Genomic DNA, 9,904 nt, shown 5'->3' with positions numbered 1-9,904 from the left:
TTCTGTCTGCCCCTGCAGTACAGTACTTCTCCTGCTAATGCCTCAGTTCTTCCTGAAGCTGTTCCTGCCCATCCAGTCTAAACTGGATTCTGTCCTATTCCTGTATTCCAGTCGCACTAGCCAGTATCTGCCGTGCCTGCCAGCACCTTCCTGTATTTCAGCTGCAGCGCCCCAGGGTCCTAATCGTTGCAGTAATATCATTCTCCTCTAGGGGGAGTGATGTTACGTTTGGGGGCAATAAAGGAGATCTCTTCACCAGGTAAACACAATTCATGCATCATGTTCACACTCCAGACCAGAAGGGGGAGCTCTAAGCCTGTTTAAGGTGAACTTCCCTATAAGAACTGTTATGACCTGGTGGTGAGGACAATAATGGACCTGGTGGTTAAGAGCACACGGAATGACCTGATAGTTACTAATAATACAGGACAAGCTCTGAGACGTGGGAACTCTGCTGACCGCAATCCCTAAACCTATCACACACACTAGAAATAGCCGTGGAGCGCTCCTGACGCTCCCTAGGCGCCTCGTCACAGCCTAAGGAACTAGCTAGCCCTAAAGATAGAAAAATAAAGCCTACCTTGCCTCAGTGAAATTCCCCAAAGGAACAGGCAGCCCCCCACATATAATGACTGTGAGTTAAGATGAAAATTACAAACACAGAGATTAAATAGATTTAGCAAAGTGAGGCCCGACTTACTGAACAGACAGAGGATAGGAAAGGTAACTTTGCGGTCAGCACAAAAAACTACAAAAAGACCACGCAGAGGGCGCAAAAAGACCCTCCGCACCGACTCACGGTGCGGAGGCGCTCCCTCTGCGTCCCAGAGCTTCCAGCAAGCAAGACCAAAAATCAAAATAGCAAGCTGGACAGAAAAAATAGCAAACAGAGAAAAACAAGCAGGAACTTAGCTTCTGCTGGGAAGACAGGTCACAAGAACGATCCAGGAGCGAACTAGACCAATACTGGAACATTGACAGGTGGCATGGAGCAATGATCTAGGTGGAGTTAAATAGAGCAGCCAGCTAACGAATTAACATCGTCACCTGTGGAAGGAACCTCAGAAGCCGCAGCTCCACTCACAACCACCAGAGGAAGCCCATGGACAGAACCAGCCGAAGTACCATTCATGACCACAGGAGGGAACTTAACAACAGAATTCACAACAGTACCCCCCGTTCCCCCCTTGAGGAGGGGTCACCGAACCCTCACCAGAGCCCCCAGGCCGACCTGGACGAGCCAAATGAAAGGCACGAACCAGATCGGCAGCATGAACATCAGAGGCAAAGACCCAGGAATTATCTTCCTGACCATAACCCTTCCATTTGACCAGGTACTGGAGTTTCCGTCTCGAAATACGAGAATCCAAAATCTTCTCCACCACATACTCCAACTCCCCCTCAACCAACACCGGGGCAGGAGGATCAACGGATGGAACCACAGGCGCCACGTATCTCCGCAACAACGACCTATGGAATACATTATGGATGGCAAAAGAAGCTGGAAGGGTCAAACGAAATGACACAGGATTGAGAACCTCAGCAATCTTATACGGACCAATGAAACAAGGCTTAAACTTAGGAGAGGAAACCTTCATAGGAACATAACGAGACGACAACCAAACCAAATCACCAACACGAAGTCGTGGGACCCACACAGCGCCGGCGGTTAGCGAAACGTTGAGCCTTCTCCTGGGACAATGTCAAATTGTCCACCACATGAGTCCAAATCTGCTGCAACCTATCCACCACAGTATCTACACCAGGACAGTCCGAAGACTCAACCTGCCCTGAAGAGAAACGAGGATGGAAACCAGAATTGCAGAAAAACTGCGAAACCAAAGTAGCCGAGCTGGCCCGATTATTAAGGGCGAACTCAGCCAAAGGCAAAAAGGACACCCAATCATCCTGATCAGCAGAAACAAAGCATCTCAGATATGTTTACAAAGTCTGATTAGTACGTTCGGTTTGGCCATTAGTCTGAGGATGGAAAGCCGAGGAAAAAGACAAATCAATGCCCATCCTAGCACAAAAGGCTCGCCAAAACCTCGAAACAAACTGGGAACCTCTGTCCGAAACGATGTTCTCGGGAATGCCATGTAAACGAACCACATGCTGGAAAAACAACTGCACCAAATCAGAGGAGGAAGGCAATTTAGACAAGGGTACCAAATGGACCATCTTAGAGAAGCGATCACAAACCACCCAAATGACCGACATCTTTTGAGAGACAGGGAGATCCGAAATAAAATCCATAGAAATATGCGTCCAGGGCCTCTTCGGGACCGGCAAGGGCAAAAGCAACCCACTGGCACGAGAACAGCAGGGCTTAGCCCGAGCACAAGTCCCACAGGACTGCACAAAAGAACGCACATCCCGCGACAAAGACGGCCACCAAAAGGATCTAGCCACCAAATCTCTGGTACCAAAGATTCCAGGATGACCAGCCAACACCGAACAATGAACCTCGGAGATAACTCCATTTATCAGGGACAAACAGTTTCTCCGCTGGGCAACGGTCAGGTCTATCAGCCTGAAATTTTTGCAGCACCCGCCGCAAATCAGGGGAGATGGCAGACAAAATTACCCCCTCTTTGAGAATACCCGCCGGCTCAGGAACACCCGGAGAGTCGGGCACAAAACTCCTTGACAGGGCACCAGCCTTCACATTCTTAGAGCCTGGAAGGTACGAAACCACAAAATCAAAATGGGAGAAAAATAGCAACCAACGAGCCTGTCTAGGAATCAACCGTTTGGCAGACTCGAGATAAGTCAAATTCTTGTGATCCGTCAAGACCACCACGCGATGCTTGGCTCCTTCAAGCCAATGACGCCACTCCTCGAATGCCCACTTCATGGCCAACAACTCTCGATTGCCAACATCATAATTGCGCTCAGCAGGCGAAAACTTTCTAGAAAAGAAGGCACATGGTTTCATCACCGAGCCATCAGAACTTCTTTGCGACAAAACAGCTCCTGCTCCAATCTCAGAAGCATCAACCTCGACCTGAAACGGGAGCGAAACGTCTGGCTGGCACAACACAGGTGCAAAAGAAAAACGACGCTTCAACTCCTGAAAAGCTTCCACAGCCACAGAAGACCAATTGACCACATCAGCACCCTTCTTGGTCAAATCAGTCAACGGTTTAGCAAAACTAGAAAAATTACTGATGAAGCGACGATAAAAATTAGCAAAGCCCAGGAACTTTTGCAGACTCTTCACAGATGTCGGCTGAGTCCAATCATAAATGGCCTGGACTTTAACAGGGTCCATCTCGATAGTAGAAGGGGAAAAAATGAAACCCAAAAATGAAACCTTCTGAATTCCAAAGAGACACTTAGACCCCTTCACAAACAAAGAATTAGCACGAAGGACCTGGAACACCATTCTGACCTGCTTCACGTGAGACTCCCAATCATCCGAGAAGACCAAAATATCATCCAAATATACAATCAGGAATTTATCCAGGTACTCTCGGAAGATGTCATGCATAAAGGACTGAAATACTGATGGAGCATTGGAAAGCCCGAATGGCATAACCAGGTACTCAAAATGGCCCTCGGGCGTATTAAATGCTGTTTTCCATTCATCGCCCTGTTTAATTCGCACAAGATTATACGCACCACGAAGATCTATCTTGCTGAACCAACTAGCCCCCTTAATCCGAGCAAATAAATCAGACAGCAGCGACAAAGGGTACTGAAATTTGACCGTGATCTTATTAAGAAGGCGGTAATCAATACAAGGTCTCAAAGAACCATCCTTGGCCACAAAAAAGAACCCTGCTCCCAATGGTGACAACGACGGGCGAATATGACCCTTCTCCAAGGATTCCTTTATATAACTCCGCATAGCGGCGTGTTCTGGCACAGATAAATTGAACAGTCGGCCCTTAGGAAACTTACTACCAGGAATCAAATTGATAGCACAATCGCAATCCCTATGAGGAGGTAGGGCACTGGATTTGGGCTCATCAAATACATCCCGGTAATCCGACAAAAACTCCGGGACTTCAGAAGGGGTGGATGACGAAATAGACAAAAATGGAACATCACCATGTACCCCCTGACAACCCCAGCTGGACACAGACATATATTTCCAATCCAATACTGGATTATGGACCTGTAGCCATGGCAACCCCAAAACGACCACATCATGCAGATTATGCAACACCAAAAAGCGAATATCCTCCTGATGTGCAGGAGCCATGCACATGGTCAATTGGGTCCAGTACTGGGGCTTATTCTTGGCCAAAGGCGTAGCATCAATTCCTCTCAATGGAATAGGATACTGCAAGGGCTCCAAGAAAAAACCACAGCGCCTAGCAAACTCCAAGTCCATCAAATTCAGGGCAGCGCCTGAATCCACAAATGCCATAACAGAATAGGATGACAGAGCAAATCAGAGTAACGGACAAAAGAAATTTCGACTGTACCGTACCAATGGTGGCAGACCTAGCGAAACGCTTAGTGCACTTAGGACAATCGGAGATAGCATGAGTGGAATCACCACAGTAAAAACACAGCCCATTCCGACGTCTGTGTTCTTGCCGTTCAGCTCTGGTCAAAGTCCTATCACATTGCATAGGCTCAGGTCTATGATCAGATAATACCGCCAAATGGTGCACAACTTTACGCTCACGCAAGCGTCGATCGATCTGAATGGCCAAAGACATAGACTCATTCAGACCAGCAGGCATGGGAAATCCCACCATGACATCCTTAAGGGCTTCAGAGAGACCCTTTCTGAAAATTGCTGCCAGCGCACATTCATTCCACTGAGTGAGTACAGACCACTTCCTAAACTTCTGACAATATATCTCTACCTCATCCTGACCCTGACACAGAGCCAGCAAGATTTTCTCTGCCTGATCCACTGAATTTGGTTCATCATAAAGCAATCCAAGCGCCAGAAAAAACGCATCAACATCGCGCAATGCCGGATCTCCTGGCACAAGGGAAAATGCCCAGTCTTGAGGGTCGCCACATAACAAAGAAATAATGATTTTCACTTGTTGAACAGGGTCACCTGAGGAGCGAGGTTTCAAAGCAAGAAACAATTTACAATTATTTTTGAAATTCAGAAACTTAGATCTATCCCCAAGAAACAAATCAGGAATTGGAATCCTAGGCTCTGACATCGGATTCTGAACCACAAAATCTTGAATGTTTTGTACCCTTGCAGTGAGATTATCCATACAAGAGGACAGACCTTGAATGTCCATATCTACACCTGTATCCTGAACCACCCAGAGGTAAAGGGGAAAAGAGAGACAAAACACACTGCAAAGAAAAAAAAAATGGTCTCAGAACTTCTCTTATCCCTCTATTGAGATGCATTAATACTTTGGGCCACCTGTACTGTTATGACCTGGTGGTGAGGACAATAATGGACCTGGTGGTTAAGAGCACACGGAATGACCTGATAGTTACTAATAATACAGGACAAGCTCTGAGACGTGGGAACTCTGCTGACCGCAATCCCTAAACCTATCACACACACTAGAAATAGCCGTGGAGCGCTCCTGACGCTCCCTAGGCGCCTCGTCACAGCCTAAGGAACTAGCTAGCCCTAAAGATAGAAAAATAAAGCCTACCTTGCCTCAGAGAAATTCCCCAAAGGAACAGGCAGCCCCCCACATATAATGACTGTGAGTTAAGATGAAAATTACAAACACAGAGATTAAATAGATTTAGCAAAGTGAGGCCCGACTTACTGAACAGACAGAGGATAGGAAAGGTAACTTTGCGGTCAGCACAAAAAACTACAAAAAGACCACGCAGAGGGCGCAAAAAGACCCTCCGCACCGACTCACGGTGCGGAGGCGCTCCCTCTGCGTCCCAGAGCTTCCAGCAAGCAAGACAAAAATCAAAATAGCAAGCTGGACAGAAAAAATAGCAAACAGAGAAGAACAAGCAGGAACTTAGCTTCTGCTGGGAAGACAGGTCACAAGAACGATCCAGGAGCGAACTAGACCAATACTGGAACATTGACAGGTGGCATGGAGCAATGATCTAGGTGGAGTTAAATAGAGCAGCCAGCTAACGAATTAACCTCGTCACCTGTGGAAGGAACCTCAGAAGCCGCAGCTCCACTCACAACCACCAGAGGAAGCCCATGGACAGAACCAGCCGAAGTACCATTCATGACCACAGGAGGGAGCTTAACAACAGAATTCACAACAAAGAACATCCTGATCTGGAGGGAAAGGGTTCAGTTCCTGTCAGGGAGACAGGGGGAGAGGAAGCATAGGAGCCATGTGGCATGAAGTGCTGCAGCTCCTGGAAGAAGACACTAAAGCGAACATATTACAGAGAGTGTGCATGAAAGCAGAGCAAAGGAGAGGACATCAGAGGGAGATCAGCCAGGAGCAGGCTGCTTCCTTCTGACACGCAGAAATCCAGTAGCCAGAATACCAAGGGAGTAAAGATGTCTACGCTTTACTTCAGAGACTGGCAGGACAGCTAATTGCAAGTTACTGATCCGCCCAATACCTAGGAGGCACAGTGGCAACTTGTGGGGGCCGGGGCATGCTAGAGTCCCTGTAAAAAGCCTCAGGCCACCAGTCATACGGGTTTGTCCTATCCATCTGGGGGACAGAGAGAGACATAATATCTAGAACAGTTGTGAGGACCTTATGAGAGGCTCAGCAGTAAGGTACTACAACACCCAGGCACTAGAGGAAGGCTACTGATTTCCACCTGGATAACGGGACTCTAGATTTGCCTCCAAACCGGCTGGACTCTGTCTGCCCTGCGATCTGGTGCTCTGGACTGTGGATGCTGAAGCCTTCAGTAAAAAGGTAAAGAGACTGCAATCTTGTGTCCTCGTTCTTCACTGCGCCTCACACCATCCACCATCTACACACTGGGAAGCCCTGGGACATACTTCACCTGTGGGAAGGTATACCTTCTAGCTGCCATAACATCACCCCAGCGGACCCCTAAGCAGCGTCGGTCATCCTGACTGACTACCACAGGTGGCGTCAAGAACAATATCCCTTTAAAGACCTTTCCCTTTAACATGGACGTCCCAAGGGCCACGGACCAGGTCAGCCACCGTGACATCCCCCTTGAGAACCGAAGGACCTGGTACCGAGTATCCCCTAGCCCTCGGGGGTGCTCCATCTTTTGGCGTCACGAACAGGATCTACTTAAGCCTGAAAAATCGGGCCATGTGCGCCTAGAGACTGTGCCAGAATTGTGCTTGAACTGTGATTAGCTAAAGAACTGTGTATTGCAAAAGAACGCCAAAAATTCCCACCAAAACTGCCGCCATTACAGCGCCACGAGGAGCGCAGGAGAAGAAGGGCATGCCAACATGGGAGGAGATTACCAAAACGGCGCCAGAAGTGATGAACGCCCCCTCCGACTACTGCTACGAGATGACGACGCGCCCAGCAGTCAAGGAGGTCCGCACCCTTATTTCCAATGGCAGGAACAAGGAGAACAAGGGGCCCCGCCCCCAGAAAATGGAGGAGCAGCATGCATGTGCGGCCATAGATCCAGAAGCAGGGATGGCGACCAGCGGGTACCTGAACGGCGATGAAGCGACCCAGGACCATCCCAGTCGACTGGAGGCAACCCCGGACTCGTTACAACACGAGAGTCTGAACTTCTTGGATTCGCAGATGGAGGCGCCGACCCATCACCCCCGGACGCAGAGGCGACAGCAGTGAAGAAATGGATGTCGGCGCTGTGCAGGAAGATCGCACTGGAAGAATCGCGGTCTGGGCAGCAGACTCCAGCGTCCTCATCAGCAGAGCGGACCGGCATCGGTGGAACCACATCAGACGCAGGTACAGAAAACGTCCCTGCCCCACCGACCGATCCTGCTCTAGTGACCGCGCTTCCTCCAGCTACTGATTCCGCTTCAGTGACCGCTCCTCGCCCAGACTGTGACCAAACACCAGCCGTCGCTCCAGCGACGCCCCGCACCACCGACGAGACACTATTCCCGTGCCTAGCGACCGAGGCCTTACCGCTGGACGTGAGTCCTGAGGGAGTGATCTTCCGCTGGGACACCCCGAGAGATGGGTTGAACGGGTCTTATATTGCAATCCTCACCTGGGAGGAGTACAAACAATGCTTACTCTTACACTGGAAAGACCAGAAAGGACACAGTTGGTGGGCTCGGGGTGTCCAGAGGTGTGCAGCCCTTGTAGCGTCACCTAGGGCCCAGGAAAACGAACTCATCACTGAGGCACCAGCCGCTACCTCTAGTGCAGTAAATGCCCATAACCAAGCCACGCAGACCTCCATTGCTGCACATGACTTAACCGTACATGAGAGGCAGACCAATGGTGTTTATCTGGCACCGGGTGTAACCTTGGATCCTACCCTTCCCAGGCCAGGAAGGATTCTGTGCCAAGTAAAACCCTGGAAGTCATCTGCATAAAAGAACACTGAAAAGCTTGCAAATACTGTAGTTACTAACATTTCCTTTTTCTACTTTAAATCCGTCTAGGGTTATTCCTTAAAGGGGTCCCACATTTAAAAGGGATCCTCAATTTGCACAAAGTTCATGGTTGCTTTAAAGAACATTTGAATCATGGACGGTGAATGATTCACAAACTGTCCTTGAAAATAGTTGGCACCTTCTTAAGGGTGCTTCCTACTGGTTTTACAAAGGAGGCTTTTACAGAGACTGCCTCTAACAGAAACTGCCGTTAATCTTGTTGTAAAAATTGCTTTGCTCTTCAGACCTGAAGAAAAACCCGTTGATGTGGCAGAATTCCGGTGTGGCCTAACTGCACGAGAGGAAAGACGTGCCAGAAGAGAGCTCCTGCAAAAAGCTAAATATCTTAAGATCTGTTGGTCTTATATTGGAGGCAAAGCCCACTAAAGTGTCCCCCAGAGCTGCCTGCACAAGAACGGCAACGCAAGTGTGACCTGAGGGGAGCCAGAGGCTTGAGCTGAACCGGAGACCCAGAGTGGTGCGAGGGGTGAGGACGGGCGCCATTTTTAACAACTGAGAGGCCGCTCCTGGCGGGAGAGCCGAGCGAGAAGATCGGCCTGCAAAGGTAACAGCGGCGACCCGAACCCTCCTGTGATCTGACCCGCCTGCCCCGACTTACCTCCAAGAACGCAGCGTGACTACCTGCTGGGATCCTGGGCCACCCTGTGCGGCTGAGCAGAGACCCCGGGGAGCGCGCCTACCCGGTCGGCGTGCGCCTGATCAAAGCTCTGCGCGGAAGAAGTGGAGCCGCTGGGAAGTTGAGCCGGGATCCCTGTCTGCAGCGGTGAGTCGAACGCCAAGCGGGCGATCCTACCGCATATCATCAGGAGTTCCAGACCGGCACTGTAGCGCAAAGCGGGGGTTCCCTCCTGTCCTGGAGCGGGTGCAATCTTAGGTCCCAGCCACCTGCAGCAGCGCAGAGCGCACTAAGCACAGCCGCTTGTAAGCGGTAACTGTCTCTGACCCACCGGACCCCATAAATAATACCGGATCCCACCACCTATATGTACACCGCATAACCCACTGAGGTGGACTAATCTGGGGGCCAGCTTTCTCGTGCAGACCGCACATCAGACCCCATCTCCTCCACCCCACCCCCCTATCCCCCATCGCTCCAGCATCAGACTCTGTTTAGCCTCCATCTCTATACAGTTACTGGGGCAGACTTTAAGCTACTAACTGCAATTAAAACAACGAGCATATCTTCCATGCAAGTTAGTGGGGGAACCAAAATGCTGTGCTGAACCTGTTCCGCTGCCAACAGGGGGAGAATAATATTTATTTTACAACTCAATAAGCCTCATTAAAGACATGGGGAAAACTGGAACTAAGACTCCAAAATGATCATCTAAGGTCTCTAAATCGGTTACACAAGCCGATGTAGACAACTTTTTAAAAAAGCAAACATTATATTCGGACCATAACAAAGCTGCAAAACTGTTTGAC

The sequence above is a fragment of the Ranitomeya imitator genome, chromosome 5 (assembly GCF_032444005.1).
Source record: "Ranitomeya imitator isolate aRanImi1 chromosome 5, aRanImi1.pri, whole genome shotgun sequence".
In the NCBI taxonomy this organism is placed as follows: Eukaryota; Metazoa; Chordata; class Amphibia; order Anura; family Dendrobatidae; genus Ranitomeya; species Ranitomeya imitator.
Note: the sequence above shows the minus strand (reverse complement) of the source record.